At 50.1% G+C, this 27,515-nt stretch overlaps 14 non-coding genes across 14 annotated transcripts; all 14 read left to right on the forward strand.

Moving 5' to 3' along the window:
- Positions 1 to 338: 338 nt before the first annotated feature.
- On the forward strand, positions 339 to 530 carry LOC148141398 (U2 spliceosomal RNA). Its single transcript, XR_015752695.1, has one exon. It is a non-coding gene; the product is annotated as a U2 spliceosomal RNA (small nuclear RNA).
- Positions 531 to 2,356: 1,826 nt separating this feature from the next.
- LOC148141399 (U2 spliceosomal RNA) lies at positions 2,357 to 2,548 on the forward strand. Its single transcript, XR_015752604.1, has one exon. It is a non-coding gene; the product is annotated as a U2 spliceosomal RNA (small nuclear RNA).
- A 1,827-nt stretch (positions 2,549 to 4,375) lies between these two features.
- Positions 4,376 to 4,567, forward strand: LOC148141400 (U2 spliceosomal RNA). Its single transcript, XR_015752706.1, has one exon. It is a non-coding gene; the product is annotated as a U2 spliceosomal RNA (small nuclear RNA).
- Positions 4,568 to 6,394: 1,827 nt separating this feature from the next.
- Positions 6,395 to 6,586, forward strand: LOC148141401 (U2 spliceosomal RNA). The gene has a single exon (XR_015752707.1). It is a non-coding gene; the product is annotated as a U2 spliceosomal RNA (small nuclear RNA).
- Positions 6,587 to 8,416: 1,830 nt separating this feature from the next.
- LOC148141402 (U2 spliceosomal RNA) lies at positions 8,417 to 8,608 on the forward strand. Its single transcript, XR_015752708.1, has one exon. It is a non-coding gene; the product is annotated as a U2 spliceosomal RNA (small nuclear RNA).
- A 1,827-nt stretch (positions 8,609 to 10,435) lies between these two features.
- Positions 10,436 to 10,627, forward strand: LOC148141403 (U2 spliceosomal RNA). The gene has a single exon (XR_015752696.1). It is a non-coding gene; the product is annotated as a U2 spliceosomal RNA (small nuclear RNA).
- Positions 10,628 to 12,454: 1,827 nt separating this feature from the next.
- On the forward strand, positions 12,455 to 12,646 carry LOC148141404 (U2 spliceosomal RNA). Its single transcript, XR_015752709.1, has one exon. It is a non-coding gene; the product is annotated as a U2 spliceosomal RNA (small nuclear RNA).
- A 1,827-nt stretch (positions 12,647 to 14,473) lies between these two features.
- Positions 14,474 to 14,665, forward strand: LOC148141405 (U2 spliceosomal RNA). The gene has a single exon (XR_015752710.1). It is a non-coding gene; the product is annotated as a U2 spliceosomal RNA (small nuclear RNA).
- Positions 14,666 to 16,492: 1,827 nt separating this feature from the next.
- On the forward strand, positions 16,493 to 16,684 carry LOC148141406 (U2 spliceosomal RNA). The gene has a single exon (XR_015752697.1). It is a non-coding gene; the product is annotated as a U2 spliceosomal RNA (small nuclear RNA).
- A 1,830-nt stretch (positions 16,685 to 18,514) lies between these two features.
- LOC148141407 (U2 spliceosomal RNA) lies at positions 18,515 to 18,706 on the forward strand. The gene has a single exon (XR_015752698.1). It is a non-coding gene; the product is annotated as a U2 spliceosomal RNA (small nuclear RNA).
- Positions 18,707 to 20,535: 1,829 nt separating this feature from the next.
- On the forward strand, positions 20,536 to 20,727 carry LOC148141408 (U2 spliceosomal RNA). Its single transcript, XR_015752727.1, has one exon. It is a non-coding gene; the product is annotated as a U2 spliceosomal RNA (small nuclear RNA).
- A 1,830-nt stretch (positions 20,728 to 22,557) lies between these two features.
- On the forward strand, positions 22,558 to 22,749 carry LOC148141409 (U2 spliceosomal RNA). Its single transcript, XR_015752728.1, has one exon. It is a non-coding gene; the product is annotated as a U2 spliceosomal RNA (small nuclear RNA).
- Positions 22,750 to 24,578: 1,829 nt separating this feature from the next.
- On the forward strand, positions 24,579 to 24,770 carry LOC148141410 (U2 spliceosomal RNA). The gene has a single exon (XR_015752729.1). It is a non-coding gene; the product is annotated as a U2 spliceosomal RNA (small nuclear RNA).
- Positions 24,771 to 26,599: 1,829 nt separating this feature from the next.
- On the forward strand, positions 26,600 to 26,791 carry LOC148141411 (U2 spliceosomal RNA). The gene has a single exon (XR_015752730.1). It is a non-coding gene; the product is annotated as a U2 spliceosomal RNA (small nuclear RNA).
- The last annotated feature ends 724 nt before the right edge of the window (positions 26,792 to 27,515 follow it).

Raw genomic sequence — 27,515 nt, forward strand, 5'->3', positions numbered from 1 at the left:
GCCGCCGCCGCTGCTGCTGTCCCCGATCACCGGGAGAATGACCCTGCTGCTGTCCCCGATCAGCGGGAGAAACCTCTCTGCAGTCGACCTGACGTGCGCTTCCATGGCGGCTCCGGCCCGTGCCATCTGATTGGTCGTCAGCGCGATCTACGCGGCTAGGTAACAGATGGACAGAAAACCACGGGGAAAGCACAGCGACTGCTGCAAAGTGATCTTCCGATCTGGTCGGAAATCTTGGAAGGTACACGGTAAGGGAATAAACGAACTTTGAATATCATCAAACTGATGGAAAGGATAGTCGGCAAATATGACCCCCACCGTTGGAGTATTAATGTGCTATCGCTTCTCGGCCTTTTGGCTCGGAATATGTGTAGTTTCTGTTCTTATCAGTTTAATCGCTGATATCTCCCGAACGTGGGAGTGTTTGTATTAAATGGATTTTTGGAGCAGGGAGATGGCTTAAGGGCTTGCTCTGTCCCCTCCATGTATCAGCCTGGTATTGCAGTGTTTCCAGGAATGGTGCAGCCAATGCCTACTAGCCAAGTTCAAAAGCAGGTTAATGGAATGTGAATCTCTTGCCTTTGCTAGTTTGCCGTGTTGATTGCAGTGATTGTTCCATCTGTTGTCTTTTCAGTTGCATGAAACTATCATCTTTTGTTACCAGTTTTCTGTCTTATGATCCTGCTCCGCAGTTACCTGACGAAGGTGCAGCACGCTGAAAGCCAGGACAGGGTAACCCCCATATCCGCGGCCCGAACGTGCTACAGGGAACATTCTGGAACCAGGGGGCTGCCAGGAAGGTAACTTTCCAATTTAAATGAATGGGTTTGCCCCTATCCGCCGTTTCGGTCTTCTGCGGTCGGTCTTGGAACGTATCCCACCGATGGTACGGCGGGGGTGGTGGTGACTGCTGTACTTCCAAATAACCCCGTTGAGCTGTAACCTGGTGTTGTGGGATTTTTAACACAGTCAAATCAGGTTGTGGGATCCCATAACTCAGCCAATGTCAAATGGCTATCAGATCAGCCCCCACAATCCCTTCCCCACACCCACCGACGCATCAAATTTATCCGAATATTTTCTTGAACAAGAAAGAAATGGCTTTGGTCTGTTTCCTGAATAGAGTGAAACCCCCATCTCTGTTTGTTTCTTCGCAAACTACTATACGGAAGCAACCTGCTTTAGTGGCTATGTCTGCACGTAAAGATTATTCACACAGACGATCGCCCGAGGCTGGAACTCACTTCAGCTCCCTGGTGCCACGAGGCAGCCGTACTAACCACTGAGCCACAATGCCACCCGTACGATTTGGAATGGTTTGTCATCGTTTGTGGTGCAAGTAGCAAAATAGTTGTCAGTTTGTCAACTGGATCGGCTTCAAATGTTCTCAGCAATCTGCAGTAATGTGAACGGAGAGGTCAAATCAAGCTGCTTGTGGCGATGAGGTGCGCTTGCAGCGTGACCTGTTTACATAGGGAGATCAGCTCCCTCCCCATTCTACACAGAGAGTCGGATACAAGTAGAGAGGATATTGAAAGTGGACGATAAAGAAAGGGTGCACGGACGTAATTCACTTTTCACAACTTTTCAGATTGATGTGGAATGCCAAGGAGCGAATCCTGTACGTGAGGGAAACAATGATTCGCATTTATGGGCGAGCGACACGAACACAAGGGGAGGAAATGAATAGGATCTTTCTGTCAAGGCCAACATTTCTTGCCCATCCCGAGATCACCCTGGTGGTGAGCTGCTCATCGAACCGCTGCAGTCCATGTGCTGTCGGTAGCCCCGCGATGCTGTTTGGGCGGGGATTCCAGATTTTGACCCAGTGACACCGGAGGAACAACGATATATTTGCAATTCAGGACAGCGAGTGCCTCGGGAAAGAACTTGCGAATGGTGGTGTTCCCACGGATCTGCTGCCGTCATCCCTCAAGGCTGTGTTGGCCATGGGTTTGGAAGGTTGCTGCCCGAGGAATTCTGGTGAATCTTGTAGATGCCGGGGAAATGACCCTGCCGCCGCCGCTGCTGCTGCTGTCCCCGATCAGCGGGAGAATGACCCTGCTGCTGTCCCCGATCAGCGGGAGAAACCTCTCTGCAGTCGACCTGACGTGCGCTTCCATGGCGGCTCCGGCCCGTGCCATCTGATTGGTCGTCAGCGCGATCTGCGCGGCTAGGTAACAGATGGACAGAAAACCACGGGGAAAGCACAGCGACTGCTGCAAAGTGATCTTCCGATCTGGTCGGAAATCTTGGAAGGTACACGGTAAGGGAATAAACGAACTTTGAATATCATCAAGCTGATGGAAAGGATAGTCGGCAAATATGACCCCCACCGTTGGAGTATTAATGTGCTATCGCTTCTCGGCCTTTTGGCTTGGAATATGTGTAGTTTCTGTTCTTATCAGTTTAATCGCTGATATCTCCCGAACGTGGGAGTGTTTGTATTAAATGGATTTTTGGAGCAGGGAGATGGCTTAAGGGCTTGCTCTGTCCCCTCCATGTATCAGCCTGGTATTGCAGTGTTTCCAGGAATGGTGCAGCCAATGCCTACTAGCCAAGTTCAAAAGCAGGTTAATGGAATGTGAATCTCTTGCCTTTGCTAGTTTGCCGTGTTGATTGCAGTGATTGTTCCATCTGTTGTCTTTTCAGTTGCATGAAACTATCATCTTTTGTTACCAGTTTTCTGTCTTATGATCCTGCTCTGCAGTTACCTGACGAAGGTGCAGCACGCTGAAAGCCAGGACAGGGTAACCCCCATATCCGTGGCCCGAACGTGCTACAGGGAACATTCTGGAACCAGGGGGCTGCCAGGAAGGTAACTTTCCAATTTAAATGAATGGGTTTGCCCCTATCCGCCGTTTCGGTCTTCTGCGGTCGGTCTTGGAACGTATCCCACCGATGGTACGGCGGGGGTGGTGGTGACTGCTGTACTTCCAAATAACCCCGTTGAGACGTAACCTGGTGTTGTGGGATTTTTAACACAGTCAAATCAGGTTGTGGGATCCCATAACTCAGCCAATGTCAAATGGCTATCAGATCAGCCCCCACAACCCCTTCCCCACACCCACCGACGCATCAAATTTATCCGAATATTTTCTTGAACAAAAAAGAAATGGCTTTAGTCTGTTTCCTGAATAGAGTGAAACCCCCATCTCTGTTTGTTTCTTCGCAAACTACTATACGGAAGCAACCTGCTTTAGTGGCTATGTCTGCACGTAAAGATTATTCACACAGACGATCGCCCGAGGCTGGAACTCACTTCAGCTCCCTGGTGCCACGAGGCAGCCGTACTAACCACTGAGCCACCGTGCCACCCGTACGATTTGGAATGGTTTGTCATCATTTGTGGTGCAAGTAGCAAAATAGTTGTCAGTTTGTCAACTGGATCGGCTTCAAATGTTCTCCGCAATCTGCAGTAATGTGAACGGAGAGGTCAAATCGAGCTGCTTGTGGCGATGAGGTGCACTTGCAGCGTGACCTGTTTACATAGGGAGATCAGCTCCCTCCCCATTCTACACAGAGAGTCGGATACAAGTAGAGAGGATATTGAAAGTGGACGATAAAGAAAGGATGCACGGACGTAATTCACTTTTCACAACTTTTCAGATTGATGTGGAATGCCAAGGAGCGAATCCTGTACGTGAGGGAAACAATGATTCGCATTTATGGGCGAGCGACACGAACACAAGGGGAGGAAATGAATAGGATCTTTCTGTCAAGGCCAACATTTCTTGCCCATCCCGAGATCACCCTGGTGGTGAGCTGCTCTCTCGAACCGCTGCAGTCCATGTGCTGTCGGTAGCCCCGCGATGCTGTTTGGGCGGGGATTCCAGATTTTGACCCAGTGACACCGGAGGAACAACGATATATTTGCAATTCAGGACAGCGAGTGCCTCGGGAAAGAACTTGCGAATGGTGGCGTTCCCACGGATCTGCTGCCGTCATCCCTCAAGGCTGTGTTGGCCATGGGTTTGGAAGGTTGCTGCCTGAGGAATTCTGGTGAATCTTGTAGATGCCGGGGAAATGACCCTGCCGCCGCCGCCGCTGCTGCTGTCCCCGATCACCGGGAGAATGACCCTGCTGCTGTCCCCGATCAGCGGGAGAAACCTCTCTGCAGTCGACCTGACGTGCGCTTCCATGGCGGCTCCGGCCCGTGCCATCTGATGGGTCGTCAGCGCGATCTACGCGGCTAGGTAACAGATGGACAGAAAACCACGGGGAAAGCACAGCGACTGCTGCAAAGTGATCTTCCGATCTGGTCGGAAATCTTGGAAGGTACACGGTAAGGGAATAAACGAACTTTGAATATCATCAAACTGATGGAAAGGATAGTCGGCAAATATGACCCCCACCGTTGGAGTATTAATGTGCTATCGCTTCTCGGCCTTTTGGCTCGGAATATGTGTAGTTTCTGTTCTTATCAGTTTAATCGCTGATACCTCCCGAACGTGGGAGTGTTTGTATTAAATGGATTTTTGGAGCAGGGAGATGGCTTAAGGGCTTGCTCTGTCCCCTCCATGTATCAGCCTGGTATTGCAGTGTTTCCAGGAATGGTGCAGCCAATGCCTACTAGCCAAGTTCAAAAGCAGGTTAATGGAATGTGAATCTCTTGCCTTTGCTAGTTTGCCGTGTTGATTGCAGTGATTGTTCCATCTGTTGTCTTTTCAGTTGCATGAAACTATCATCTTTTGTTACCAGTTTTCTGTCTTATGATCCTGCTCTGCAGTTACCTGACGAAGGTGCAGCACGCTGAAAGCCAGGACAGGGTAACCCCCATATCCGTGGCCCGAACGTGCTACAGGGAACATTCTGGAACCAGGGGGCTGCCAGGAAGGTAACTTTCCAATTTAAATGAATGGGTTTGCCCCTATCCGCCGTTTCGGTCTTCTGCAGTCGGTCTTGGAACGTATCCCACCGATGGTACGGCGGGGGTGGTGGTGACTGCTGTACTTCCAAATAACCCCGTTGAGACGTAACCTGGTGTTGTGGGATTTTTAACACAGTCAAATCAGGTTGTGGAATCCCATAACTCAGCCAATGTCAAATGGCTATCAGATCAGCCCCCACAACCCCTTCCCCACACCCACCGACGCATCAAATTTATCCGAATATTTTCTTGAACAAAAAAGAAATGGCTTTAGTCTGTTTCCTGAATAGAGTGAAACCCCCATCTCTGTTTGTTTCTTCGCAAACTACTATACGGAAGCAACCTGCTTTAGTGGCTATGTCTGCACGTAAAGATTATTCACACAGACGATCGCCCGAGGCTGGAACTCACTTCAGCTCCCTGGTGCCACGAGGCAGCCGTACTAACCACTGAGCCACCGTGCCACCCGTACGATTTGGAATGGTTTGTCATCATTTGTGGTGCAAGTAGCAAAATAGTTGTCAGTTTGTCAACTGGATCGGCTTCAAATGTTCTCAGCGATCTGCAGTAATGTGAACGGAGAGGTCAAATCGAGCTGCTTGTGGCGATGAGGTGCACTTGCAGCGTGACCTGTTTACATAGGGAGATCAGCTCCCTCCCCATTCTACACAGAGAGTCGGATACAAGTAGAGAGGATATTGAAAGTGGACGATAAAGAAAGGATGCACGGACGTAATTCACTTTTCACAACTTTTCAGATTGATGTGGAATGCCAAGGAGCGAATCCTGTACGTGAGGGAAACAATGATTCGCATTTATGGGCGAGCGACACGAACACAAGGGGAGGAAATGAATAGGATCTTTCTGTCAAGGCCAACATTTCTTGCCCATCCCGAGATCACCCTGGTGGTGAGCTGCTCTCTCGAACCGCTGCAGTCCATGTGCTGTCGGTAGCCCCGCGATGCTGTTTGGGCGGGGATTCCAGATTTTGACCCAGTGACACCGGAGGAACAACGATATATTTGCAATTCAGGACAGCGAGTGCCTCGGGAAAGAACTTGCGAATGGTGGCGTTCCCACGGATCTGCTGCCGTCATCCCTCAAGGCTGTGTTGGCCATGGGTTTGGAAGGTTGCTGCCTGAGGAATTCTGGTGAATCTTGTAGATGCCGGGGAAATGACCCTGCCGCCGCCGCCGCTGCTGCTGTCCCCGATCACCGGGAGAATGACCCTGCTGCTGTCCCCGATCAGCGGGAGAAACCTCTCTGCAGTCGACCTGACGTGCGCTTCCATGGCGGCTCCGGCCCGTGCCATCTGATGGGTCGTCAGCGCGATCTACGCGGCTAGGTAACAGATGGACAGAAAACCACGGGGAAAGCACAGCGACTGCTGCAAAGTGATCTTCCGATCTGGTCGGAAATCTTGGAAGGTACACGGTAAGGGAATAAACGAACTTTGAATATCATCAAACTGATGGAAAGGATAGTCGGCAAATATGACCCCCACCGTTGGAGTATTAATGTGCTATCGCTTCTCGGCCTTTTGGCTCGGAATATGTGTAGTTTCTGTTCTTATCAGTTTAATCGCTGATACCTCCCGAACGTGGGAGTGTTTGTATTAAATGGATTTTTGGAGCAGGGAGATGGCTTAAGGGCTTGCTCTGTCCCCTCCATGTATCAGCCTGGTATTGCAGTGTTTCCAGGAATGGTGCAGCCAATGCCTACTAGCCAAGTTCAAAAGCAGGTTAATGGAATGTGAATCTCTTGCCTTTGCTAGTTTGCCGTGTTGATTGCAGTGATTGTTCCATCTGTTGTCTTTTCAGTTGCATGAAACTATCATCTTTTGTTACCAGTTTTCTGTCTTATGATCCTGCTCTGCAGTTACCTGACGAAGGTGCAGCACGCTGAAAGCCAGGACAGGGTAACCCCCATATCCGTGGCCCGAACGTGCTACAGGGAACATTCTGGAACCAGGGGGCTGCCAGGAAGGTAACTTTCCAATTTAAATGAATGGGTTTGCCCCTATCCGCCGTTTCGGTCTTCTGCAGTCGGTCTTGGAACGTATCCCACCGATGGTACGGCGGGGGTGGTGGTGACTGCTGTACTTCCAAATAACCCCGTTGAGCTGTAACCTGGTGTTGTGGGATTTTTAACACAGTCAAATCAGGTTGTGGAATCCCATAACTCAGCCAATGTCAAATGGCTATCAGATCAGCCCCCACAACCCCTTCCCCACACCCACCGACGCATCAAATTTATCCGAATATTTTCTTGAACAAAAAAGAAATGGCTTTAGTCTGTTTCCTGAATAGAGTGAAACCCCCATCTCTGTTTGTTTCTTCGCAAACTACTATACGGAAGCAACCTGCTTTAGTGGCTATGTCTGCACGTAAAGATTATTCACACAGACGATCGCCCGAGGCTGGAACTCACTTCAGCTCCCTGGTGCCACGAGGCAGCCGTACTAACCACTGAGCCACCGTGCCACCCGTACGATTTGGAATGGTTTGTCATCATTTGTGGTGCAAGTAGCAAAATAGTTGTCAGTTTGTCAACTGGATCGGCTTCAAATGTTCTCAGCGATCTGCAGTAATGTGAACGGAGAGGTCAAATCGAGCTGCTTGTGGCGATGAGGTGCACTTGCAGCGTGACCTGTTTACATAGGGAGATCAGCTCCCTCCCCATTCTACACAGAGAGTCGGATACAAGTAGAGAGGATATTGAAAGTGGACGATAAAGAAAGGATGCACGGACGTAATTCACTTTTCACAACTTTTCAGATTGATGTGGAATGCCAAGGAGCGAATCCTGTACGTGAGGGAAACAATGATTCGCATTTATGGGCGAGCGACACGAACACAAGGGGAGGAAATGAATAGGATCTTTCTGTCAAGGCCAACATTTCTTGCCCATCCCGAGATCACCCTGGTGGTGAGCTGCTCTCTCGAACCGCTGCAGTCCATGTGCTGTCGGTAGCCCCGCGATGCTGTTTGGGCGGGGATTCCAGATTTTGACCCAGTGACACCGGAGGAACAACGATATATTTGCAATTCAGGACAGCGAGTGCCTCGGGAAAGAACTTGCGAATGGTGGCGTTCCCACGGATCTGCTGCCGTCATCCCTCAAGGCTGTGTTGGCCATGGGTTTGGAAGGTTGCTGCCTGAGGAATTCTGGTGAATCTTGTAGATGCCGGGGAAATGACCCTGCCGCCGCCGCCGCCGCTGCTGCTGTCCCCGATCACCGGGAGAATGACCCTGCTGCTGTCCCCGATCAGCGGGAGAAACCTCTCTGCAGTCGACCTGACGTGCGCTTCCATGGCGGCTCCGGCCCGTGCCATCTGATTGGTCGTCAGCGCGATCTACGCGGCTAGGTAACAGATGGACAGAAAACCACGGGGAAAGCACTGCGACTGCTGCAAAGTGATCTTCCGATCTGGTCGGAAATCTTGGAAGGTACACGGTAAGGGAATAAACGAACTTTGAATATCATCAAACTGATGGAAAGGATAGTTGGCAAATATGACCCCCACCGTTGGAGTATTAATGTGCTATCGCTTCTCGGCCTTTTGGCTCGGAATATGTGTAGTTTCTGTTCTTATCAGTTTAATCGCTGATACCTCCCGAACGTGGGAGTGTTTGTATTAAATGGATTTTTGGAGCAGGGAGATGGCTTAAGGGCTTGCTCTGTCCCCTCCATGTATCAGCCTGGTATTGCAGTGTTTCCAGGAATGGTGCAGCCAATGCCTACTAGCCAAGTTCAAAAGCAGGTTAATGGAATGTGAATCTCTTGCCTTTGCTAGTTTGCCGTGTTGATTGCAGTGATTGTTCCATCTATTGTCTTTTCAGTTGCATGAAACTATCATCTTTTGTTACCAGTTTTCTGTCTTATGATCCTGCTCTGCAGTTACCTGACGAAGGTGCAGCACGCTGAAAGCCAGGACAGGGTAACCCCCATATCCGTGGCCCGAACGTGCTACAGGGAACATTCTGGAACCAGGGGGCTGCCAGGAAGGTAACTTTCCAATTTAAATGAATGGGTTTGCCCCTATCCGCCGTTTCGGTCTTCTGCGGTCGGTCTTGGAACGTATCCCACCGATGGTACGGCGGGGGTGGTGGTGACTGCTGTACTTCCAAATAACCCCGTTGAGACGTAACCTGGTGTTGTGGGATTTTTAACACAGTCAAATCAGGTTGTGGGATCCCATAACTCAGCCAATGTCAAATGGCTATCAGATCAGCCCCCACAACCCCTTCCCCACACCCACCGACGCATCAAATTTATCCGAATATTTTCTTGAACAAAAAAGAAATGGCTTTAGTCTGTTTCCTGAATAGAGTGAAACCCCCATCTCTGTTTGTTTCTTCGCAAACTACTATACGGAAGCAACCTGCTTTAGTGGCTATGTCTGCACGTAAAGATTATTCACACAGACGATCGCCCGAGGCTGGAACTCACTTCAGCTCCCTGGTGCCACGAGGCAGCCGTACTAACCACTGAGCCACCGTGCCACCCGTACGATTTGGAATGGTTTGTCATCATTTGTGGTGCAAGTAGCAAAATAGTTGTCAGTTTGTCAACTGGATCGGCTTCAAATGTTCTCCGCAATCTGCAGTAATGTGAACGGAGAGGTCAAATCGAGCTGCTTGTGGCGATGAGGTGCACTTGCAGCGTGACCTGTTTACATAGGGAGATCAGCTCCCTCCCCATTCTACACAGAGAGTCGGATACAAGTAGAGAGGATATTGAAAGTGGACGATAATGAAAGGATGCACGGACGTAATTCACTTTTCACAACTTTTCAGATTGATGTGGAATGCCAAGGAGCGAATCCTGTACGTGAGGGAAACAATGATTCGCATTTATGGGCGAGCGACACGAACACAAGGGGAGGAAATGAATAGGATCTTTCTGTCAAGGCCAACATTTCTTGCCCATCCCGAGATCACCCTGGTGGTGAGCTGCTCTCTCGAACCGCTGCAGTCCATGTGCTGTCGGTAGCCCCGCGATGCTGTTTGGGCGGGGATTCCAGATTTTGACCCAGTGACACCGGAGGAACAACGATATATTTGCAATTCAGGACAGCGAGTGCCTCGGGAAAGAACTTGCGAATGGTGGCGTTCCCACGGATCTGCTGCCGTCATCCCTCAAGGCTGTGTTGGCCATGGGTTTGGAAGGTTGCTGCCTGAGGAATTCTGGTGAATCTTGTAGATGCCGGGGAAATGACCCTGCCGCCGCCGCCGCTGCTGCTGTCCCCGATCACCGGGAGAATGACCCTGCTGCTGTCCCCGATCAGCGGGAGAAACCTCTCTGCAGTCGACCTGACGTGCGCTTCCATGGCGGCTCCGGCCCGTGCCATCTGATGGGTCGTCAGCGCGATCTACGCGGCTAGGTAACAGATGGACAGAAAACCACGGGGAAAGCACAGCGACTGCTGCAAAGTGATCTTCCGTTCTGGTCGGAAATCTTGGAAGGTACACGGTAAGGGAATAAACGAACTTTGAATATCATCAAACTGATGGAAAGGATAGTCGGCAAATATGACCCCCACCGTTGGAGTATTAATGTGCTATCGCTTCTCGGCCTTTTGGCTCGGAATATGTGTAGTTTCTGTTCTTATCAGTTTAATCGCTGATATCTCCCGAACGTGGGAGTGTTTGTATTAAATGGATTTTTGGAGCAGGGAGATGGCTTAAGGGCTTGCTCTGTCCCCTCCATGTATCAGCCTGGTATTGCAGTGTTTCCAGGAATGGTGCAGCCAATGCCTACTAGCCAAGTTCAAAAGCAGGTTAATGGAATGTGAATCTCTTGCCTTTGCTAGTTTGCCGTGTTGATTGCAGTGATTGTTCCATCTATTGTCTTTTCAGTTGCATGAAACTATCATCTTTTGTTACCAGTTTTCTGTCTTATGATCCTGCTCTGCAGTTACCTGACGAAGGTGCAGCACGCTGAAAGCCAGGACAGGGTAACCCCCATATCCGCGGCCCGAACGTGCTACAGGGAACATTCTGGAACCAGGGGGCTGCCAGGAAGGTAACTTTCCAATTTAAATGAATGGGTTTGCCCCTATCCGCCGTTTCGGTCTTCTGCGGTCGGTCTTGGAACGTATCCCACCGATGGTACGGCGGGGGTGGTGGTGACTGCTGTACTTCCAAATAACCCCGTTGAGCTGTAACCTGGTGTTGTGGGATTTTTAACACAGTCAAATCAGGTTGTGGGATCCCATAACTCAGCCAATGTCAAATGGCTATCAGATCAGCCCCCACAATCCCTTCCCCACACCCACCGACGCATCAAATTTATCCGAATATTTTCTTGAACAAGAAAGAAATGGCTTTGGTCTGTTTCCTGAATAGAGTGAAACCCCCATCTCTGTTTGTTTCTTCGCAAACTACTATACGGAAGCAACCTGCTTTAGTGGCTATGTCTGCACGTAAAGATTATTCACACAGACGATCGCCCGAGGCTGGAACTCACTTCAGCTCCCTGGTGCCACGAGGCAGCCGTACTAACCACTGAGCCACAATGCCACCCGTACGATTTGGAATGGTTTGTCATCGTTTGTGGTGCAAGTAGCAAAATAGTTGTCAGTTTGTCAACTGGATCGGCTTCAAATGTTCTCAGCAATCTGCAGTAATGTGAACGGAGAGGTCAAATCGAGCTGCTTGTGGCGATGAGGTGCGCTTGCAGCGTGACCTGTTTACATAGGGAGATCAGCTCCCTCCCCATTCTACACAGAGAGTCGGATACAAGTAGAGAGGATATTGAAAGTGGACGATAAAGAAAGGGTGCACGGACGTAATTCACTTTTCACAACTTTTCAGATTGATGTGGAATGCCAAGGAGCGAATCCTGTACGTGAGGGAAACAATGATTCGCATTTATGGGCGAGCGACACGAACACAAGGGGAGGAAATGAATAGGATCTTTCTGTCAAGGCCAACATTTCTTGCCCATCCCGAGATCACCCTGGTGGTGAGCTGCTCTCTCGAACCGCTGCAGTCCATGTGCTGTCGGTAGCCCCGCGATGCTGTTTGGGCGGGGATTCCAGATTTTGACCCAGTGACACCGGAGGAACAACGATATATTTGCAATTCAGGACAGCGAGTGCCTCGGGAAAGAACTTGCGAATGGTGGCGTTCCCACGGATCTGCTGCCGTCATCCCTCAAGGCTGTGTTGGCCATGGGTTTGGAAGGTTGCTGCCTGAGGAATTCTGGTGAATCTTGTAGATGCCGGGGAAATGACCCTGCCGCCGCCGCCGCTGCTGCTGTCCCCGATCACCGGGAGAATGACCCTGCTGCTGTCCCCGATCAGCGGGAGAAACCTCTCTGCAGTCGACCTGACGTGCGCTTCCATGGCGGCTCCGGCCCGTGCCATCTGATGGGTCGTCAGCGCGATCTACGCGGCTAGGTAACAGATGGACAGAAAACCACGGGGAAAGCACAGCGACTGCTGCAAAGTGATCTTCCGATCTGGTCGGAAATCTTGGAAGGTACACGGTAAGGGAATAAACGAACTTTGAATATCATCAAACTGATGGAAAGGATAGTCGGCAAATATGACCCCCACCGTTGGAGTATTAATGTGCTATCGCTTCTCGGCCTTTTGGCTCGGAATATGTGTAGTTTCTGTTCTTATCAGTTTAATCGCTGATACCTCCCGAACGTGGGAGTGTTTGTATTAAATGGATTTTTGGAGCAGGGAGATGGCTTAAGGGCTTGCTCTGTCCCCTCCATGTATCAGCCTGGTATTGCAGTGTTTCCAGGAATGGTGCAGCCAATGCCTACTAGCCAAGTTCAAAAGCAGGTTAATGGAATGTGAATCTCTTGCCTTTGCTAGTTTGCCGTGTTGATTGCAGTGATTGTTCCATCTGTTGTCTTTTCAGTTGCATGAAACTATCATCTTTTGTTACCAGTTTTCTGTCTTATGATCCTGCTCTGCAGTTACCTGACGAAGGTGCAGCACGCTGAAAGCCAGGACAGGGTAACCCCCATATCCGTGGCCCGAACGTGCTACAGGGAACATTCTGGAACCAGGGGGCTGCCAGGAAGGTAACTTTCCAATTTAAATGAATGGGTTTGCCCCTATCCGCCGTTTCGGTCTTCTGCAGTCGGTCTTGGAACGTATCCCACCGATGGTACGGCGGGGGTGGTGGTGACTGCTGTACTTCCAAATAACCCCGTTGAGACGTAACCTGGTGTTGTGGGATTTTTAACACAGTCAAATCAGGTTGTGGGATCCCATAACTCAGCCAATGTCAAATGGCTATCAGATCAGCCCCCACAACCCCTTCCCCACACCCACCGACGCATCAAATTTATCCGAATATTTTCTTGAACAAAAAAGAAATGGCTTTAGTCTGTTTCCTGAATAGAGTGAAACCCCCATCTCTGTTTGTTTCTTCGCAAACTACTATACGGAAGCAACCTGCTTTAGTGGCTATGTCTGCACGTAAAGATTATTCACACAGACGATCGCCCGAGGCTGGAACTCACTTCAGCTCCCTGGTGCCACGAGGCAGCCGTACTAACCACTGAGCCACCGTGCCACCCGTACGATTTGGAATGGTTTGTCATCATTTGTGGTGCAAGTAGCAAAATAGTTGTCAGTTTGTCAACTGGATCGGCTTCAAATGTTCTCAGCGATCTGCAGTAATGTGAACGGAGAGGTCAAATCGAGCTGCTTGTGGCGATGAGGTGCACTTGCAGCGTGACCTGTTTACATAGGGAGATCAGCTCCCTCCCCATTCTACACAGAGAGTCGGATACAAGTAGAGAGGATATTGAAAGTGGACGATAAAGAAAGGATGCACGGACGTAATTCACTTTTCACAACTTTTCAGATTGATGTGGAATGCCAAGGAGCGAATCCTGTACGTGAGGGAAACAATGATTCGCATTTATGGGCGAGCGACACGAACACAAGGGGAGGAAATGAATAGGATCTTTCTGTCAAGGCCAACATTTCTTGCCCATCCCGAGATCACCCTGGTGGTGAGCTGCTCTCTCGAACCGCTGCAGTCCATGTGCTGTCGGTAGCCCCGCGATGCTGTTTGGGCGGGGATTCCAGATTTTGACCCAGTGACACCGGAGGAACAACGATATATTTGCAATTCAGGACAGCGAGTGCCTCGGGAAAGAACTTGCGAATGGTGGCGTTCCCACGGATCTGCTGCCGTCATCCCTCAAGGCTGTGTTGGCCATGGGTTTGGAAGGTTGCTGCCTGAGGAATTCTGGTGAATCTTGTAGATGCCGGGGAAATGACCCTGCCGCCGCCGCCGCTGCTGCTGTCCCCGATCACCGGGAGAATGACCCTGCTGCTGTCCCCGATCAGCGGGAGAAACCTCTCTGCAGTCGACCTGACGTGCGCTTCCATGGCGGCTCCGGCCCGTGCCATCTGATGGGTCGTCAGCGCGATCTACGCGGCTAGGTAACAGATGGACAGAAAACCACGGGGAAAGCACAGCGACTGCTGCAAAGTGATCTTCCGATCTGGTCGGAAATCTTGGAAGGTACACGGTAAGGGAATAAACGAACTTTGAATATCATCAAACTGATGGAAAGGATAGTTGGCAAATATGACCCCCACCGTTGGAGTATTAATGTGCTATCGCTTCTCGGCCTTTTGGCTCGGAATATGTGTAGTTTCTGTTCTTATCAGTTTAATCGCTGATACCTCCCGAACGTGGGAGTGTTTGTATTAAATGGATTTTTGGAGCAGGGAGATGGCTTAAGGGCTTGCTCTGTCCCCTCCATGTATCAGCCTGGTATTGCAGTGTTTCCAGGAATGGTGCAGCCAATGCCTACTAGCCAAGTTCAAAAGCAGGTTAATGGAATGTGAATCTCTTGCCTTTGCTAGTTTGCCGTGTTGATTGCAGTGATTGTTCCATCTATTGTCTTTTCAGTTGCATGAAACTATCATCTTTTGTTACCAGTTTTCTGTCTTATGATCCTGCTCTGCAGTTACCTGACGAAGGTGCAGCACGCTGAAAGCCAGGACAGGGTAACCCCCATATCCGTGGCCCGAACGTGCTACAGGGAACATTCTGGAACCAGGGGGCTGCCAGGAAGGTAACTTTCCAATTTAAATGAATGGGTTTGCCCCTATCCGCCGTTTCGGTCTTCTGCGGTCGGTCTTGGAACGTATCCCACCGATGGTACGGCGGGGGTGGTGGTGACTGCTGTACTTCCAAATAACCCCGTTGAGACGTAACCTGGTGTTGTGGGATTTTTAACACAGTCAAATCAGGTTGTGGGATCCCATAACTCAGCCAATGTCAAATGGCTATCAGATCAGCCCCCACAACCCCTTCCCCACACCCACCGACGCATCAAATTTATCCGAATATTTTCTTGAACAAAAAAGAAATGGCTTTAGTCTGTTTCCTGAATAGAGTGAAACCCCCATCTCTGTTTGTTTCTTCGCAAACTACTATACGGAAGCAACCTGCTTTAGTGGCTATGTCTGCACGTAAAGATTATTCACACAGACGATCGCCCGAGGCTGGAACTCACTTCAGCTCCCTGGTGCCACGAGGCAGCCGTACTAACCACTGAGCCACCGTGCCACCCGTACGATTTGGAATGGTTTGTCATCATTTGTGGTGCAAGTAGCAAAATAGTTGTCAGTTTGTCAACTGGATCGGCTTCAAATGTTCTCCGCAATCTGCAGTAATGTGAACGGAGAGGTCAAATCGAGCTGCTTGTGGCGATGAGGTGCACTTGCAGCGTGACCTGTTTACATAGGGAGATCAGCTCCCTCCCCATTCTACACAGAGAGTCGGATACAAGTAGAGAGGATATTGAAAGTGGACGATAATGAAAGGATGCACGGACGTAATTCACTTTTCACAACTTTTCAGATTGATGTGGAATGCCAAGGAGCGAATCCTGTACGTGAGGGAAACAATGATTCGCATTTATGGGCGAGCGACACGAACACAAGGGGAGGAAATGAATAGGATCTTTCTGTCAAGGCCAACATTTCTTGCCCATCCCGAGATCACCCTGGTGGTGAGCTGCTCTCTCGAACCGCTGCAGTCCATGTGCTGTCGGTAGCCCCGCGATGCTGTTTGGGCGGGGATTCCAGATTTTGACCCAGTGACACCGGAGGAACAACGATATATTTGCAATTCAGGACAGCGAGTGCCTCGGGAAAGAACTTGCGAATGGTGGCGTTCCCACGGATCTGCTGCCGTCATCCCTCAAGGCTGTGTTGGCCATGGGTTTGGAAGGTTGCTGCCTGAGGAATTCTGGTGAATCTTGTAGATGCCGGGGAAATGACCCTGCCGCCGCCGCCGCTGCTGCTGTCCCCGATCACCGGGAGAATGACCCTGCTGCTGTCCCCGATCAGCGGGAGAAACCTCTCTGCAGTCGACCTGACGTGCGCTTCCATGGCGGCTCCGGCCCGTGCCATCTGATGGGTCGTCAGCGCGATCTACGCGGCTAGGTAACAGATGGACAGAAAACCACGGGGAAAGCACAGCGACTGCTGCAAAGTGATCTTCCGTTCTGGTCGGAAATCTTGGAAGGTACACGGTAAGGGAATAAACGAACTTTGAATATCATCAAACTGATGGAAAGGATAGTCGGCAAATATGACCCCCACCGTTGGAGTATTAATGTGCTATCGCTTCTCGGCCTTTTGGCTCGGAATATGTGTAGTTTCTGTTCTTATCAGTTTAATCGCTGATATCTCCCGAACGTGGGAGTGTTTGTATTAAATGGATTTTTGGAGCAGGGAGATGGCTTAAGGGCTTGCTCTGTCCCCTCCATGTATCAGCCTGGTATTGCAGTGTTTCCAGGAATGGTGCAGCCAATGCCTACTAGCCAAGTTCAAAAGCAGGTTAATGGAATGTGAATCTCTTGCCTTTGCTAGTTTGCCGTGTTGATTGCAGTGATTGTTCCATCTATTGTCTTTTCAGTTGCATGAAACTATCATCTTTTGTTACCAGTTTTCTGTCTTATGATCCTGCTCTGCAGTTACCTGACGAAGGTGCAGCACGCTGAAAGCCAGGACAGGGTAACCCCCATATCCGCGGCCCGAACGTGCTACAGGGAACATTCTGGAACCAGGGGGCTGCCAGGAAGGTAACTTTCCAATTTAAATGAATGGGTTTGCCCCTATCCGCCGTTTCGGTCTTCTGCGGTCGGTCTTGGAACGTATCCCACCGATGGTACGGCGGGGGTGGTGGTGACTGCTGTACTTCCAAATAACCCCGTTGAGCTGTAACCTGGTGTTGTGGGATTTTTAACACAGTCAAATCAGGTTGTGGGATCCCATAACTCAGCCAATGTCAAATGGCTATCAGATCAGCCCCCACAATCCCTTCCCCACACCCACCGACGCATCAAATTTATCCGAATATTTTCTTGAACAAGAAAGAAATGGCTTTGGTCTGTTTCCTGAATAGAGTGAAACCCCCATCTCTGTTTGTTTCTTCGCAAACTACTATACGGAAGCAACCTGCTTTAGTGGCTATGTCTGCACGTAAAGATTATTCACACAGACGATCGCCCGAGGCTGGAACTCACTTCAGCTCCCTGGTGCCACGAGGCAGCCGTACTAACCACTGAGCCACAATGCCACCCGTACGATTTGGAATGGTTTGTCATCGTTTGTGGTGCAAGTAGCAAAATAGTTGTCAGTTTGTCAACTGGATCGGCTTCAAATGTTCTCAGCAATCTGCAGTAATGTGAACGGAGAGGTCAAATCGAGCTGCTTGTGGCGATGAGGTGCGCTTGCAGCGTGACCTGTTTACATAGGGAGATCAGCTCCCTCCCCATTCTACACAGAGAGTCGGATACAAGTAGAGAGGATATTGAAAGTGGACGATAAAGAAAGGGTGCACGGACGTAATTCACTTTTCACAACTTTTCAGATTGATGTGGAATGCCAAGGAGCGAATCCTGTACGTGAGGGAAACAATGATTCGCATTTATGGGCGAGCGACACGAACACAAGGGGAGGAAATGAATAGGATCTTTCTGTCAAGGCCAACATTTCTTGCCCATCCCGAGATCACCCTGGTGGTGAGCTGCTCTCTCGAACCGCTGCAGTCCATGTGCTGTCGGTAGCCCCGCGATGCTGTTTGGGCGGGGATTCCAGATTTTGACCCAGTGACACCGGAGGAACAACGATATATTTGCAATTCAGGACAGCGAGTGCCTCGGGAAAGAACTTGCGAATGGTGGTGTTCCCACGGATCTGCTGCCGTCATCCCTCAAGGCTGTGTTGGCCATGGGTTTGGAAGGTTGCTGCCTGAGGAATTCTGGTGAATCTTGTAGATGCCGGGGAAATGACCCTGCCGCCGCCGCCGCCGCTGCTGCTGTCCCCGATCACCGGGAGAATGACCCTGCTGCTGTCCCCGATCAGCGGGAGAAACCTCTCTGCAGTCGACCTGACGTGCGCTTCCATGGCGGCTCCGGCCCGTGCCATCTGATTGGTCGTCAGCGCGATCTACGCGGCTAGGTAACAGATGGACAGAAAACCACGGGGAAAGCACAGCGACTGCTGCAAAGTGATCTTCCGATCTGGTCGGAAATCTTGGAAGGTACACGGTAAGGGAATAAACGAACTTTGAATATCATCAAACTGATGGAAAGGATAGTCGGCAAATATGACCCCCACCGTTGGAGTATTAATGTGCTATCGCTTCTCGGCCTTTTGGCTCGGAATATGTGTAGTTTCTGTTCTTATCAGTTTAATCGCTGATATCTCCCGAACGTGGGAGTGTTTGTATTAAATGGATTTTTGGAGCAGGGAGATGGCTTAAGGGCTTGCTCTGTCCCCTCCATGTATCAGCCTGGTATTGCAGTGTTTCCAGGAATGGTGCAGCCAATGCCTACTTGCCAAGTTCAAAAGCAGGTTAATGGAATGTGAATCTCTTGCCTTTGCTAGTTTGCCGTGTTGATTGCAGTGATTGTTCCATCTGTTGTCTTTTCAGTTGCATGAAACTATCATCTTTTGTTACCAGTTTTCTGTCTTATGATCCTGCTCTGCAGTTACCTGACGAAGGTGCAGCACGCTGAAAGCCAGGACAGGGTAACCCCCATATCCGCGGCCCGAACGTGATACAGGGAACATTCTGGAACCAGGGGGCTGCCAGGAAGGTAACTTTCCAATTTAAATGAATGGGTTTGCCCCTATCCGCCGTTTCGGTCTTCTGCGGTCGGTCTTGGAACGTATCCCACCGATGGTACGGCGGGGGTGGTGGTGACTGCTGTACTTCCAAATAACCCCGTTGAGCTGTAACCTGGTGTTTTGGGATTTTTAACACAGTCAAATCAGGTTGTGGGATCCCATAACTCAGCCAATGTCAAATGGCTATCAGATCAGCCCCCACAATCCCTTCCCCACACCCACCGACGCATCAAATTTATCCGAATATTTTCTTGAACAAGAAAGAAATGGCTTTGGTCTGTTTCCTGAATAGAGTGAAACCCCCATCTCTGTTTGTTTCTTCGCAAACTACTATACGGAAGCAACCTGCTTTAGGTGCTATGTCTGCACGTAAAGATTATTCACACAGACGATCGCCCGAGGCTGGAACTCACTTCAGCTCCCTGGTGCCACGAGGCAGCCGTACTAACCACTGAGCCACAATGCCACCCGTACGATTTGGAATGGTTTGTCATCGTTTGTGGTGCAAGTAGCAAAATAGTTGTCAGTTTGTCAACTGGATCGGCTTCAAATGTTCTCAGCAATCTGCAGTAATGTGAACGGAGAGGTCAAATCGAGCTGCTTGTGGCGATGAGGTGCGCTTGCAGCGTGACCTGTTTACATAGGGAGATCAGCTCCCTCCCCATTCTACACAGAGAGTCGGATACAAGTAGAGAGGATATTGAAAGTGGACGATAAAGAAAGGGTGCACGGACGTAATTCACTTTTCACAACTTTTCAGATTGATGTGGAATGCCAAGGAGCGAATCCTGTACGTGAGGGAAACAATGATTCGCATTTATGGGCGAGCGACACGAACACAAGGGGAGGAAATGAATAGGATCTTTCTGTCAAGGCCAACATTTCTTGCCCATCCCGAGATCACCCTGGTGGTGAGCTGCTCATCGAACCGCTGCAGTCCATGTGCTGTCGGTAGCCCCGCGATGCTGTTTGGGCGGGGATTCCAGATTTTGACCCAGTGACACCGGAGGAACAACGATATATTTGCAATTCAGGACAGCGAGTGCCTCGGGAAAGAACTTGCGAATGGTGGTGTTCCCACGGATCTGCTGCCGTCATCCCTCAAGGCTGTGTTGGCCATGGGTTTGGAAGGTTGCTGCCTGAGGAATTCTGGTGAATCTTGTAGATGCCGGGGAAATGACCCTGCCGCCGCTGCTGCTCCTGCTGCTGTCCCCGATCACCGGGAGAATGACCCTGCTGCTGTCCCCGATCAGCGGGAGAAACCTCTCTGCAGTCGACCTGACGTGCGCTTCCATGGCGGCTCCGGCCCGTGCCATCTGATTGGTCGTCAGCGCGATCTACGCGGCTAGGTAACAGATGGACAGAAAACCACGGGGAAAGCACAGCGACTGCTGCAAAGTGATCTTCCGATCTGGTCGGAAATCTTGGAAGGTACACGGTAAGGGAATAAACGAACTTTGAATATCATCAAACTGATGGAAAGGATAGTCGGCAAATATGACCCCCACCGTTGGAGTATTAATGTGCTATCGCTTCTCGGCCTTTTGGCTCGGAATATGTGTAGTTTCTTTTCTTATCAGTTTAATCGCTGATATCTCCCGAACGTGGGAGTGTTTGTATTAAATGGATTTTTGGAGCAGGGAGATGGCTTAAGGGCTTGCTCTGTCCCCTCCATGTATCAGCCTGGTATTGCAGTGTTTCCAGGAATGGTGCAGCCAATGCCTACTAGCCAAGTTCAAAAGCAGGTTAATGGAATGTGAATCTCTTGCCTTTGCTAGTTTGCCGTGTTGATTGCAGTGATTGTTCCATCTCTTGTCTTTTCAGTTGCATGAAACTATCATCTTTTGTTACCAGTTTTCTGTCTTATGATCCTGCTCTGCAGTTACCTGACGAAGGTGCAGCACGCTGAAAGCCAGGACAGGGTAACCCCCATATCCGCGGCCCGAACGTGCTACAGGGAACATTCTGGAACCAGGGGGCTGCCAGGAAGGTAACTTTCCAATTTAAATGAATGGGTTTGCCCCTATCCGCCGTTTCGGTCTTCTGCGGTCGGTCTTGGAACGTATCCCACCGATGGTACGGCGGGGGTGGTGGTGACTGCTGTACTTCCAAATAACCCCGTTGAGCTGTAACCTGGTGTTGTGGGATTTTTAACACAGTCAAATCAGGTTGTGGGATCCCATAACTCAGCCAATGTCAAATGGCTATCAGATCAGCCCCCACAATCCCTTCCCCACACCCACCGACGCATCAAATTTATCCGAATATTTTCTTGAACAAGAAAGAAATGGCTTTGGTCTGTTTCCTGAATAGAGTGAAACCCCCATCTCTGTTTGTTTCTTCGCAAACTACTATACGGAAGCAACCTGCTTTAGTGGCTATGTCTGCACGTAAAGATTATTCACACAGACGATCGCCCGAGGCTGGAACTCACTTCAGCTCCCTGGTGCCACGAGGCAGCCGTACTAACCACTGAGCCACAATGCCACCCGTACGATTTGGAATGGTTTGTCATCGTTTGTGGTGCAAGTAGCAAAATAGTTGTCAGTTTGTCAACTGGATCGGCTTCAAATGTTCTCAGCAATCTGCAGTAATGTGAACGGAGAGGTCAAATCGAGCTGCTTGTGGCGATGAGGTGCGCTTGCAGCGTGACCTGTTTACATAGGGAGATCAGCTCCCTCCCCATTCTACACAGAGAGTCGGATACAAGTAGAGAGGATATTGAAAGTGGACGATAAAGAAAGGGTGCACGGACGTAATTCACTTTTCACAACTTTTCAGATTGATGTGGAATGCCAAGGAGCGAATCCTGTACGTGAGGGAAACAATGATTCGCATTTATGGGCGAGCGACACGAACACAAGGGGAGGAAATGAATAGGATCTTTCTGTCAAGGCCAACATTTCTTGCCCATCCCGAGATCACCCTGGTGGTGAGCTGCTCTCTCGAACCGCTGCAGTCCATGTGCTGTCGGTAGCCCCGCGATGCTGTTTGGGCGGGGATTCCAGATTTTGACCCAGTGACACCGGAGGAACAACGATATATTTGCAATTCAGGACAGCGAGTGCCTCGGGAAAGAACTTGCGAATGGTGGTGTTCCCACGGATCTGCTGCCGTCATCCCTCAAGGCTGTGTTGGCCATGGGTTTGGAAGGTTGCTGCCTGAGGAATTCTGGTGAATCTTGTAGATGCCGGGGAAATGACCCTGCCGCCGCTGCTGCTCCTGCTGCTGTCCCCGATCACCGGGAGAATGACCCTGCTGCTGTCCCCGATCAGCGGGAGAAACCTCTCTGCAGTCGACCTGACGTGCGCTTCCATGGCGGCTCCGGCCCGTGCCATCTGATTGGTCGTCAGCGCGATCTACGCGGCTAGGTAACAGATGGACAGAAAACCACGGGGAAAGCACAGCGACTGCTGCAAAGTGATCTTCCGATCTGGTCGGAAATCTTGGAAGGTACACGGTAAGGGAATAAACGAACTTTGAATATCATCAAACTGATGGAAAGGATAGTCGGCAAATATGACCCCCACCGTTGGAGTATTAATGTGCTATCGCTTCTCGGCCTTTTGGCTCGGAATATGTGTAGTTTCTTTTCTTATCAGTTTAATCGCTGATATCTCCCGAACGTGGGAGTGTTTGTATTAAATGGATTTTTGGAGCAGGGAGATGGCTTAAGGGCTTGCTCTGTCCCCTCCATGTATCAGCCTGGTATTGCAGTGTTTCCAGGAATGGTGCAGCCAATGCCTACTAGCCAAGTTCAAAAGCAGGTTAATGGAATGTGAATCTCTTGCCTTTGCTAGTTTGCCGTGTTGATTGCAGTGATTGTTCCATCTATTGTCTTTTCAGTTGCATGAAACTATCATCTTTTGTTACCAGTTTTCTGTCTTATGATCCTGCTCTGCAGTTACCTGACGAAGGTGCAGCACGCTGAAAGCCAGGACAGGGTAACCCCCATATCCGCGGCCCGAACGTGCTACAGGGAACATTCTGGAACCAGGGGGCTGCCAGGAAGGTAACTTTCCAATTTAAATGAATGGGTTTGCCCCTATCCGCCGTTTCGGTCTTCTGCGGTCGGTCTTGGAACGTATCCCACCGATGGTACGGCGGGGGTGGTGGTGACTGCTGTACTTCCAAATAACCCCGTTGAGCTGTAACCTGGTGTTGTGGGATTTTTAACACAGTCAAATCAGGTTGTGGGATCCCATAACTCAGCCAATGTCAAATGGCTATCAGATCAGCCCCCACAATCCCTTCCCCACACCCACCGACGCATCAAATTTATCCGAATATTTTCTTGAACAAGAAAGAAATGGCTTTGGTCTGTTTCCTGAATAGAGTGAAACCCCCATCTCTGTTTGTTTCTTCGCAAACTACTATACGGAAGCAACCTGCTTTAGTGGCTATGTCTGCACGTAAAGATTATTCACACAGACGATCGCCCGAGGCTGGAACTCACTTCAGCTCCCTGGTGCCACGAGGCAGCCGTACTAACCACTGAGCCACAATGCCACCCGTACGATTTGGAATGGTTTGTCATCGTTTGTGGTGCAAGTAGCAAAATAGTTGTCAGTTTGTCAACTGGATCGGCTTCAAATGTTCTCAGCAATCTGCAGTAATGTGAACGGAGAGGTCAAATCAAGCTGCTTGTGGCGATGAGGTGCGCTTGCAGCGTGACCTGTTTACATAGGGAGATCAGCTCCCTCCCCATTCTACACAGAGAGTCGGATACAAGTAGAGAGGATATTGAAAGTGGACGATAAAGAAAGGGTGCACGGACGTAATTCACTTTTCACAACTTTTCAGATTGATGTGGAATGCCAAGGAGCGAATCCTGTACGTGAGGGAAACAATGATTCGCATTTATGGGCGAGCGACACGAACACAAGGGGAGGAAATGAATAGGATCTTTCTGTCAAGGCCAACATTTCTTGCCCATCCCGAGATCACCCTGGTGGTGAGCTGCTCATCGAACCGCTGCAGTCCATGTGCTGTCGGTAGCCCCGCGATGCTGTTTGGGCGGGGATTCCAGATTTTGACCCAGTGACACCGGAGGAACAACGATATATTTGCAATTCAGGACAGCGAGTGCCTCGGGAAAGAACTTGCGAATGGTGGTGTTCCCACGGATCTGCTGCCGTCATCCCTCAAGGCTGTGTTGGCCATGGGTTTGGAAGGTTGCTGCCTGAGGAATTCTGGTGAATCTTGTAGATGCCGGGGAAATGACCCTGCCGCCGCTGCTGCTCCTGCTGCTGTCCCCGATCACCGGGAGAATGACCCTGCTGCTGTCCCCGATCAGCGGGAGAAACCTCTCTGCAGTCGACCTGACGTGCGCTTCCATGGCGGCTCCGGCCCGTGCCATCTGATTGGTCGTCAGCGCGATCTACGCGGCTAGGTAACAGATGGACAGAAAACCACGGGGAAAGCACAGCGACTGCTGCAAAGTGATCTTCCGATCTGGTCGGAAATCTTGGAAGGTACACGGTAAGGGAATAAACGAACTTTGAATATCATCAAACTGATGGAAAGGATAGTCGGCAAATATGACCCCCACCGTTGGAGTATTAATGTGCTATCGCTTCTCGGCCTTTTGGCTCGGAATATGTGTAGTTTCTTTTCTTATCAGTTTAATCGCTGATATCTCCCGAACGTGGGAGTGTTTGTATTAAATGGATTTTTGGAGCAGGGAGATGGCTTAAGGGCTTGCTCTGTCCCCTCCATGTATCAGCCTGGTATTGCAGTGTTTCCAGGAATGGTGCAGCCAATGCCTACTAGCCAAGTTCAAAAGCAGGTTAATGGAATGTGAATCTCTTGCCTTTGCTAGTTTGCCGTGTTGATTGCAGTGATTGTTCCATCTATTGTCTTTTCAGTTGCATGAAACTATCATCTTTTGTTACCAGTTTTCTGTCTTATGATCCTGCTCTGCAGTTACCTGACGAAGGTGCAGCACGCTGAAAGCCAGGACAGGGTAACCCCCATATCCGCGGCCCGAACGTGCTACAGGGAACATTCTGGAACCAGGGGGCTGCCAGGAAGGTAACTTTCCAATTTAAATGAATGGGTTTGCCCCTATCCGCCGTTTCGGTCTTCTGCGGTCGGTCTTGGAACGTATCCCACCGATGGTACGGCGGGGGTGGTGGTGACTGCTGTACTTCCAAATAACCCCGTTGAGCTGTAACCTGGTGTTGTGGGATTTTTAACACAGTCAAATCAGGTTGTGGGATCCCATAACTCAGCCAATGTCAAATGGCTATCAGATCAGCCCCCACAATCCCTTCCCCACACCCACCGACGCATCAAATTTATCCGAATATTTTCTTGAACAAGAAAGAAATGGCTTTGGTCTGTTTCCTGAATAGAGTGAAACCCCCATCTCTGTTTGTTTCTTCGCAAACTACTATACGGAAGCAACCTGCTTTAGTGGCTATGTCTGCACGTAAAGATTATTCACACAGACGATCGCCCGAGGCTGGAACTCACTTCAGCTCCCTGGTGCCACGAGGCAGCCGTACTAACCACTGAGCCACAATGCCACCCGTACGATTTGGAATGGTTTGTCATCGTTTGTGGTGCAAGTAGCAAAATAGTTGTCAGTTTGTCAACTGGATCGGCTTCAAATGTTCTCAGCAATCTGCAGTAATGTGAACGGAGAGGTCAAATCAAGCTGCTTGTGGCGATGAGGTGCGCTTGCAGCGTGACCTGTTTACATAGGGAGATCAGCTCCCTCCCCATTCTACACAGAGAGTCGGATACAAGTAGAGAGGATATTGAAAGTGGACGATAAAGAAAGGGTGCACGGACGTAATTCACTTTTCACAACTTTTCAGATTGATGTGGAATGCCAAGGAGCGAATCCTGTACGTGAGGGAAACAATGATTCGCATTTATGGGCGAGCGACACGAACACAAGGGGAGGAAATGAATAGGATCTTTCTGTCAAGGCCAACATTTCTTGCCCATCCCGAGATCACCCTGGTGGTGAGCTGCTCATCGAACCGCTGCAGTCCATGTGCTGTCGGTAGCCCCGCGATGCTGTTTGGGCGGGGATTCCAGATTTTGACCCAGTGACACCGGAGGAACAACGATATATTTGCAATTCAGGACAGCGAGTGCCTCGGGAAAGAACTTGCGAATGGTGGTGTTCCCACGGATCTGCTGCCGTCATCCCTCAAGGCTGTGTTGGCCATGGGTTTGGAAGGTTGCTGCCTGAGGAATTCTGGTGAATCTTGTAGATGCCGGGGAAATGACCCTGCCGCCGCTGCTGCTCCTGCTGCTGTCCCCGATCACCGGGAGAATGACCCTGCTGCTGTCCCCGATCAGCGGGAGAAACCTCTCTGCAGTCGACCTGACGTGCGCTTCCATGGCGGCTCCGGCCCGTGCCATCTGATTGGTCGTCAGCGCGATCTACGCGGCTAGGTAACAGATGGACAGAAAACCACGGGGAAAGCACAGCGACTGCTGCAAAGTGATCTTCCGATCTGGTCGGAAATCTTGGAAGGTACACGGTAAGGGAATAAACGAACTTTGAATATCATCAAACTGATGGAAAGGATAGTCGGCAAATATGACCCCCACCGTTGGAGTATTAATGTGCTATCGCTTCTCGGCCTTTTGGCTCGGAATATGTGTAGTTTCTTTTCTTATCAGTTTAATCGCTGATATCTCCCGAACGTGGGAGTGTTTGTATTAAATGGATTTTTGGAGCAGGGAGATGGCTTAAGGGCTTGCTCTGTCCCCTCCATGTATCAGCCTGGTATTGCAGTGTTTCCAGGAATGGTGCAGCCAATGCCTACTAGCCAAGTTCAAAAGCAGGTTAATGGAATGTGAATCTCTTGCCTTTGCTAGTTTGCCGTGTTGATTGCAGTGATTGTTCCATCTCTTGTCTTTTCAGTTGCATGAAACTATCATCTTTTGTTACCAGTTTTCTGTCTTATGATCCTGCTCTGCAGTTACCTGACGAAGGTGCAGCACGCTGAAAGCCAGGACAGGGTAACCCCCATATCCGCGGCCCGAACGTGATACAGGGAACATTCTGGAACCAGGGGGCTGCCAGGAAGGTAACTTTCCAATTTAAATGAATGGGTTTGCCCCTATCCGCCGTTTCGGTCTTCTGCGGTCGGTCTTGGAACGTATCCCACCGATGGTACGGCGGGGGTGGTGGTGACTGCTGTACTTCCAAATAACCCCGTTGAGCTGTAACCTGGTGTTTTGGGATTTTTAACACAGTCAAATCAGGTTGTGGGATCCCATAACTCAGCCAATGTCAAATGGCTATCAGATCAGCCCCCACAATCCCTTCCCCACACCCACCGACGCATCAAATTTATCCGAATATTTTCTTGAACAAGAAAGAAATGGCTTTGGTCTGTTTCCTGAATAGAGTGAAACCCCCATCTCTGTTTGTTTCTTCGCAAACTACTATACGGAAGCAACCTGCTTTAGTGGCTATGTCTGCACGTAAAGATTATTCACACAGACGATCGCCCGAGGCTGGAACTCACTTCAGCTCCC

Source organism: Chiloscyllium plagiosum, unplaced genomic scaffold (genome assembly GCF_037043375.1).
Source record: "Chiloscyllium plagiosum isolate Xiang-an unplaced genomic scaffold, Cpla_swu_hap1 HiC_scaffold_33, whole genome shotgun sequence".
NCBI lineage: Eukaryota > Metazoa > Chordata > Chondrichthyes > Orectolobiformes > Hemiscylliidae > Chiloscyllium > Chiloscyllium plagiosum.